This window comes from Lissotriton vulgaris, chromosome 2_1, assembly GCF_964263255.1.
Source record: "Lissotriton vulgaris chromosome 2_1, aLisVul1.2, whole genome shotgun sequence".
NCBI classification, from domain to species: Eukaryota; Metazoa; Chordata; class Amphibia; order Caudata; family Salamandridae; genus Lissotriton; species Lissotriton vulgaris.
This window is the reverse complement of record NC_141687.1, coordinates 635666557-635675704: the sequence shown is the minus strand read 5'-3', so window position 1 is coordinate 635675704 and position 9148 is coordinate 635666557.

Genomic DNA, 9148 nt, shown 5'->3' with positions numbered 1-9148 from the left:
CAACCACAGCCGCAACAACAACACCATGTGCAAGTACAAGCCCAAGTACATGTGGAAGGAGAGGCAGCGCAAGGAGATGCGCAAGCAGAGGTGCATGGAGGGTCACAACTGCCCACAATAGTTGTTCCTCCCGAAGTAGGGGCACATCAGGAAATCGACAATCAAGCCGAGGTATCATTGGAAGCCACTCCTCCTGATGATCATTCATTGTCTTCCACATCCCTAGCAAGGAAAAGATCAAGGTTGGTGTCTACATCTTCTTCAAGCCCACCTCCTTCTGATGAAACGGATCCCAATTGGGAACCAGCACCACTGCCGTCGGAGAGTGAGGCACACCATGATCTGACAAAGGTACCTAAGCGTAAAAGGAAGGTCGTCGAAAAACTCATAGCTATGGAGTGTGATGAGGCTCAACAAGAAGTGACGGATACTGCTGCTGATGAAGCATCTCACGATGACGACGAGCCAGTCATCATAAAGGTCACTGCAGCCCCAGCGGGCATGCAGCAAAGAGACATTTTGACCCTATCCCGAGAAGCTGCTGAGCGTGATGATGATGTCGACGAGGAGGCAATGGAAATGGAAACACAACAATCATTAGATTTGGAGTTAACTAGTACACCAACACCTACCGCTTCCATATTTCTTTCTTGCAAGAAGGGACCTCCATCCACCTTGACCCCAATTAGTGGTGGTGAAAGTGCAAAACGTACTGAAGTTCGGCAATCCACATCCTCCACTTCATCTGGCATTAGCAGCAGGACCACCACCACAAGTATCGCTGCCTCCTCCGGCCCCCAAAGACATTTCAAGTCTCCAGTTTGGGACTTCTTTAGTGTTTGCCCAAAAAAGGAAAACGTAGCCATTTGTAGCATTTGTAAGCTTCGAGTTAGTTGTGGTAAGTTTGGTACCAACTATGGTACCGGAGGCCAGAGAGGTCATCTTGAGAGACAGCACGCTGTCCAATGGTTTGAGCACCTACAGGCGATCAAGGAAGCCCGAATTGCACGTAATGAAAACTTTGATGTTTCATCTGATGATGACAAGGAGGAAGAAGACGTGTCAAACACTTCACTTACACCCAGTACCCCTGTCAGCAGCACACCCCATGTGAGCCACACTAAGAGTGTGGGAGAGAGTGAGACACCAATGCGAAAAAGTTCATCAGCGAGCGTAACTGGGTCGAAGATATCATCATCATCATCCCGTAAATCCTTGGTCCAGGGCAACATTAAAAAGATGTTGTTTACAGAAGCGCAATATGAACGCAACCACCCACTGACACGTCTGTATAACACTAAGCTGGCTAAAATGGTAGCTCTGGACCGTCTCCCTTTTTCTTTTGTAGAAGGGGTTGGTTTGCTAGAATTAGTGGCAGCGCTCTGCCCTAAATGGAAGGTTCCTAGCCGGTTCTATTTTGCCCGAGTTGCGGTTCCAGCACTACATGAAGATGTTCTGGAGGTGATTGGGGCAGCTTTGCAGAAGAGTGCTGTTCACATTATACATCTGACAACAGACATGTGGACCAGTGGCGCAGGCGCTGATTACATGTGCATCACTGCACACTGGGTCTCTTTTTCAGGGGCTAAAGCAAAGCTAAACGCAGGTGTTGACCCGGACTTTGTTTTTAAAGCTGCTCGGAAACATGCAACACTAGCCATGTTTGGTTTGGAGAAATGTCACACAGCACAAAACATTTTGGATGTCTTCAACACAAAGGTCCTTGACTGGCTGCCCCCAAAAAAACGCCAGGTTGGTTATGTTTCCACGGACAATGGCTCCAATATAGTTAAGGCCATGCAGCTGGGTGACTATTTCAGAGTGCCGTGTTTGGCGCACTGTATAAACCTGGGTGTCAAAAAATTCTTGGGTGATAAAGACAGTGCAGCGTACAGAGTAGTGGAGACCTGCCGAAAAATGTGCAACCATTTCAGCCATTCTTTTAAGGCCCGGAAGCATCTGAGGAGCCTGCTATATGAACGTCAAATGCCAGTGAAAGCACTCATCCAGGAGGTGGTAACACGTTGGAACTCATCCTTCTACATGCTTGAGCGTCTGTATGAGCAGTATACGGTACTCGATCACTATTTCTTAACACAGGGTACAGCTCAGCAGGAGGACCTGAGGATGGGTGCGGCGCAATGGAACATAGTTAAAAGCCTGACACGCATGCTTCGTCCTTTTGAGTTCTTCACGCGTGCAGTCAGCAAGGAGGACTGTAATTTGGGAAAAGCTATCCCATTGTTGTACATGCTGGAGCACCAACTGAAGGAGGTGTGTTCTGTGTTTGAAAAAGATGAAAAAAACCAAGACCCTTTTGTTCTGGCTGAGAAATTATTAGAGCACCTACAAGGTGATGAACGTCTTAAAATGATCCACTCAAACCAGCATTACATTTGTGCTACTATTCTGGATCCACGCTACAAAAAGGCGCTGGCAGGCCAAGCATTCTTTCCTTTTGCTGATGAAGATGTTACAAAGTACAAACAGTGGATAGCCTCCTCAGCCAAGAGGTTTGAAAGAGAACAGCAGCAAATTGAAGGAAAAGGCAGTACATCAGCATCAGCAGGCCATCCCCAGTCACAACAATCCACTTCTGCACCTGTGGCTGCGGCACAAGTGACCTCTCAGCCGTTAAAGAGACCAGCAACGGGATCATCTGCACCACCAGACACAACAGTAACATTGGAGGCTGAAGAGGATTGGCTAGCTCGGCTTGTGTTTGGTTCTCATAAGGTCACAGCAACAGCTAAGCAAAGTGGAGGAACCTTGGAGGAGAACCTTGATTCGATGGTCAAGGACTATCTGAATGACTCAACAGAGGTCTATGTTAATGCTGACCCATTGGCGTATTGGCATGGGAAAAAAGAATTGTGGCCACAGCTCACCAACCTGGCTTTGAACTACTTGTCTTGCCCACTCGCAAGCGTGTCTTCTGAACGTGTTTTCAGTGCTGCTGGTGGCATTGTAACTTCCAAAAGGAGCCGCCTCTCGCCCAAAAATGTGGAGAGGTTAACAATGATCAAGATGAATCAGCACCTCATACCACCAGATTTCAGAGTACGAGAAAGCGCGCCGGATGAAGACGAGGTGGACAGCAACATAGATGAGGGAATTTCTTCTCTGTCAGGTGACACTGACCTCACCCTGCCTGAATTCGCAGAGTATGATGACGAAGCCTTATTCTTATTCACGGACCGTGATACCGAGCCCTGAAAATGAGACAACGAATCAATAACTTTCTTTTTCGTCCTTATTCACTTTTATTCCTGTGTGTCTGTCTTTCTTTGTTGTGCACAGTTAATATAATTCAAACTTTAATCAGATAATCACAAAAACAAGCCCATCAGCAGAACTGTCTTCACTTGTTTGCTAATTGATTTGAAGGTGCCGCAGTCTGCATTCCTCAGGTTCACAAGTTCAGAAGAACATGCTCCTCTATCCTCCTCTTCCAGACTCCTATTTCCATCAAAGCTGAGGGCTGGTTTACGCCCAATGAAGAAAGACTCAGCACTTGTGGTGCTGTTGTTCTACCTCTTTGCAGGTGAGTTGACGGCTCTGGGGCCATTGCTGGGAAGCTCTAATACCGGATAAAAGTGGTTTGGACCAAATCCGAGGCGGAAATTTTTGTGTGTTTTTGCTGACTTGCTTGCCTTTGAGGTGCTCTTAGGGGGGGTTCCGTCTGTTTGTGGGTGAGTTTCGGGGTCTCTGAGCACTGCTGGGACACTCTAATCTTGATTGCATTTGCTTTTTTAGGAAATCCGTGGTGGCAAACCGGACTTATGGCCTAGCTACGCAGCGCGTTTGGACCGAAGGCCGAGAAATATTGTAAGTAGGAGATGTTGCTTTTGGCCTGTTTGGGGGTGTTATGCTTTTTGGCGGGTGGGTTGGCGGGTCTTGGGCCATTCCTGGGAAGGTCTAATACCGGGTAGAAGTGGTTGGGACAAAATCCACGCCGATTTTTTGTTGTTGCTATTTCTGACATTTTGCTCAATGTAGCGTTTTCGGGGGCCTGTTTGGGGGGCTTCCTGGTGTTTGTGGGTGGGGTTCGGGGTCTGGGAGCACTGCTGGCTATGGATACTTTACTTTGCAAGAGGTTTGAAGCAAATCTATGGTGGCAGAGGGGAGTTAGGGCCTAGCTGCAGAGCGCGCGCGGAGTGATTTGGGAAATTTGGGAAAAAATGACTAAGTCCCTATTTTTGTACTTTTGCTCTTTGGCTGTTTGGGGGTCTTCTACTCGTTTTCTCCTGAATTGACGGCTCTGGGGCCATTGCTGGGAAGCTCTAATACCGGATAAAAGTGGTTTGGACCAAATCCGAGGCAGAATTTTTTTTGTGTTTTTGCGGACTTGCTTGCATTTGAGGTGCTCTTAGGGGGGGTTCCGTCTGTTTGTGGGTGAGTTTCGGGGTCTGTGAGCACTGCTGGGACACTCTAATATTGATTGCATTTGCTTTTCAGGAAATCCGTGGTGGCAAACCGGACTTATGGCCTAGCTATGCAGCGCGTTTGGACCGACGGCCGAGAAATATTGTAAGTAGGAGATGTTGCTTTTGGCCTGTTTGGGGGTGTTATGCTTTTTGGCGGGTGGGTTGGCGGGTCTTGGGCCACTCCTGGGAAGTTCTAATACCGGGTAGAAGTGGTTGGGACAAAATCCACGCCGATTTTTTTGTTGCTATTTCTGACATTTTGCTCAATGTAGCGTTTTCGGGGGCCTGTTTGGGGGGCTTCCTGGGGTTTGTGGGTGGGTTTTGGGGTCTGGGAGCACTGCTGGCTATGGATACTTTACTTTGCAAGAGGTTTGAAGCAAATCCATGGTGGCAGAGGGGAGTTAGGGCTTAGCTGCAGAGCACGCGCTGAGTGATTTGGGAAATTTGGGAAAAAATGACTAAGTCCCCATTTTTGTACTTTTGCTCTTTGGCTGTTTGGGGGTCTTCTACTCGTTTTCTCCTGGGTTGACGGCTCTGGGGCCATTGCTGGGAAGCTCTAATACCGGATAAAAGTGGTTTGGACCAAATCCGAGGCGGAAATTTTTTGTGTTTTTGCTGACTTGCTTGCCTTTGAGGTGCTCTTAGGGGGGGTGCCGTCTGTTTGTGGGTGAGTTTCGGGGTCTGTGAGCACTGCTGGGACACTCTAATCTTGATTGCATTTGCTTTTCAGGAAATCCGTGGTGGCAAACCGGACATATGGCCTAGCTACGCAGTGCGTTTGGACCGAAGGCCGAGAAATATTGTAAGTAGGAGATGTTGCTTTTGGCCTGTTTGGGGGTGTTATGCTTTTTGGCGGGTGGGTTGGCGGGTCTTGGGCCATTCCTGGGAAGGTCTAATACCGGGTAGAAGTGGTTGGGACAAAATCCACGCCGAAAAGCCTTTTGGCACTTTTTGTAACTTAGGGTTCGTTAGGGTTAGCCCTAGCAGCAGGATTGCATGTGTTTCGGGGTGTTCTAGATTTTTGCAACTGAGTTCTGGGGTCTTAGAGCACTCGTGAGAATGTGTAATTTTGGTTGCAAAACATTTGAAGAAAATCCATGGTGGGAAAGGGGGGATTTGGCATAGTTAAAGAAAGCCTTTGCCACTATTCTTAACTTAGGGTTCGTTAGGGTTAGCATTATTTCTATTGCATGTGTTTGGGTGGGGGGGTTTTCGAGTCTTGGAGCGATGCTGGCTATGGATACTTTTGCTTGGTTGCTTGCAAGTGGTTTGAATGCAATCCACAGTGGGTAAGGGGGTATTTGGGCCTACTTTTACTTTCAAAGTACGTTTTGTCACCAGTTTTCTGCTAGGCCTCGTTTTTTGCGATTTGATTGGGGGTCTTCTACATTTTTGCGAAGGGCTTTAGTAAGGGTCTGGGTGGGAGCACTGCTGGGAAGATCTAATTTTGTTCTAAAACACAGTTTACAGTACACCTAGCTTGAGGGGAAAGATCCGCTACATTAATTTGCTCATACTTATTTATCCTTCAAAAGGTGACTCAGACAGAGTACGCACTGTCAAAAATATTGTACTGTCTACTAGGAAAATCAAAGTGTGACTTTTTGCACTCCACAGCCTACATACCTTATATTTATTTATCAGTGGTGTTGTAATATTATATCACTTCCTGTTTTTCGTTGAATAATTACAGGCCGGATTTCAGTCTGTGCAATGGGGAAAAAAGGATGGAGTAAGGCTTCACATTAGCGAGCCGCAATTCAGCATCCGCCAGGCAGGCAGTGGACAGGGTGTCTTCTGGTCACCAACATTGATGGACGAAGCGTCAGATGGAATGGAGGAGTGCCGCTAATAAGAGGAATTTTTTTCTGCATGCAACTTACTTACCAAATTCAACAGGACAACTACAACAACATACAGATACAGTATCCATTGTGTTTTTCTATGACTGTGACTGCATTTCTTGGATCTCTCTCTGCTTCTAAATTGATCCCTTAACACATCACTTAGTCCACTCCACTATCACATCTGCACCACACATAGTCATTTGTAAGTGCTCCTACGTAATTCGCAAGTCGCAGCATGCCCCAGCCCGTAGAGGACTGGGATGGCCCCAATGATGAAGCATGTCACCAAGGGGCAACCCTGGTGAGTGAGGGGACACCTAGAAAAAGAGCAATTTCTCCTGTTCTATCTACTACACCTTCCAGACCAACCCCATTGAGTGTTGTGAATGGATTTATAGTGACCAGCAAGGCTCTCGGGTATCTGGCAACAGAGACCTTATGTTGAATATAGTTATCAATAATTCCACACACGCCCTGTACTGTCGCATTCTTTCTTCCACAGTTGTCAAAAGTGCTACTTACTTTTCACTGACATGCATGCAGTAGTGCATGCACTTTCAAAGATTGATGGATAGGTTTGTACCCAAAGATTTGTTTATGTTCAATTGTTTGTCCATGCTGTGCTTTTTTTACAGGGTGTCTTCTGGTGACCAACATCGATGGACGAAGCGTCAGCTGCAATGGAGGAGTGCCGCTAATAAGAGGAATTTTTTTCTGCATGCAACTTACTTACCAAATTCAACAGGACAACTACAACAACATAAAGATACAGTATCCATTGTGTTTTTCTAGGACTGTGACTGCATTTCTTAGATCTCTCTCTGCTTCTAAATTGATCCCTTAACACATCACTTAGTCCACTCCACTATCACATCTGCACCACACATAGTCATTTGTAAGTGCTCCTGCGTAATTCGCAAGTCGCAGCACGCCCCAGCCCGTAGAGGACTGGGATGGCCCCAATGATGAAGCATGTCACCAAGGGGCAACCCTGGTGAGTGAGGGGACACCTAGAAAAAGAGCAATTTCTCCTTTTCTATCTACTATACCTTTCAGACCAACCCCATTGAGTGTTGTGAATGGATTTATAGTGACCAGCAAGGCTCTCAGGTATCTGCCAACAGAGACCTTATCTTGAATATAGTTATCAATATTTCCACACACGCCCTGTACTGTCGCATTCTTTCTTCCACAGTTGTCGAAAGTACTACTTACTTTTCACTGACATGCATGCAGTAGTGCATGCACTTTCAAAGATTGATGGATAGGTTTGTACCCAAAGATTTGTTTATGTTCACAATTGTTTGTCCATGCTGTGCTATTTTTTCTTGTCTCCCAAAACCTTTCCCAAAAACCCCCCTACCCATCCATTTTTCAAATCCTAACCCTCTTCCCCGGGGCTGTGTGGTTTTGATTGATGTGTGACTAAATTACAGCAATAAATCCACACACTTGCTGGGGAGAATAAGGTGATAGCAACAGGTTGGTGAAGAAATCCAAGGATATATTCTTACTCTGCTTGACAAAGACCCATGGCTAATGTCAAAGAACTTCAACCAAATTAGTAGTTATACTTTACCATTTGTTAGGCTACAATGTGGAAAGGTTCTAGTGTACTGTCACCTGCTATATTCTCTATTGTACCGTTGTATTGCTCAGGAGGACGAACCAGATTTCATTTTCTTTTTTTTCATAGGCATGCAACTGCCACTGTGTCACACCACTAGTGCCACCGCTATGAGGAAATTTTATCCGCCCAGGATCGCCAACCTTATTCGCTATTTCCCGTGGAGCCAGCCCTGGGTCTAGCCCTACTTTCAAACACAAAGTACAGGTAAGATAAGCGTTTGGTGGGAGGGAGTATAATGGAGTATTAGGAGATACGAGAGACTGACGGTAGTACTACTAAAGTCCTAGGACTATTGAATTCACTTCACTTAGTCTGTGAGAGGCACTTAGTGTTGAAAACATTTGGGCATTTACACTTAAAGGAAGAAAATGGAACTAAACTTTCAGGAAAACAAAGTTACTGTTAAACCCCCACCCACCAGGCAAGCAGTAAAAAACAGGTATGCTCAGATAAAGTTTGAAAAAGTATATTTATATCCCTAACAAAATAATCTCCCGCAAGACCCTCCCTAACCCCAACGGTTGTCCTTTAAAAGTCCCAACCCCAACTCCCGATTCCCACCCCCCAAAAGTCTCTAAAAAGGGGCAAGGGACACTATGGGTGGATGCTGTTTACTTTTTGGGCCAGGGCATCATACTCCTGGCGGAGCAAGGCGTGCTCTACGCGGAGCCCCTCCAACACGATTGTAAAGTGGTGGAGCTCCTGCTGAAGGCGGGACACCCTCAGGGTACTGCGGCGCAGGCGTGCCTTGCAGTTACAATGGCTGTGAGAGGCAGCTGTTGTCCTTGCTGCTCGGCGGTGGCGTTTGGCTTTGGCAGCCCGGCTCAGTCTGGCTGGAGCACTGTGCTGGGTGGCAGCCCGTGGGGGCACGGAGGCCGATGCAGACGACGCTGTTGTTGTGGTCGACTGCACACTTTCGTCGTCCTCCAAGGCCACCAGCCGCCGATATTCTGCAACAGTGGCAGCAATCCTCCGTTGCCGGGCCGCTCTAGCCAGCTCCTTCCTCCTTGTTTGTTTGGAAGGAGCATCTATATGAAGAAAGAAAGACATAGTCTGTAACCAATGCTCTTTAAGATTAACTCAATCATTCGGCAGAAATTTGTGTTGCAGTACAACTAGCAACTTGCAAGCGCATTACATAACTATTGAGGCCAGTATCTATCTAACCTCCCACTTCTTCATCCTTGCTCTAACATTAGTGGGAGTTTAAGGAACAAATTCTACGAGCACTATGGACTTCCATT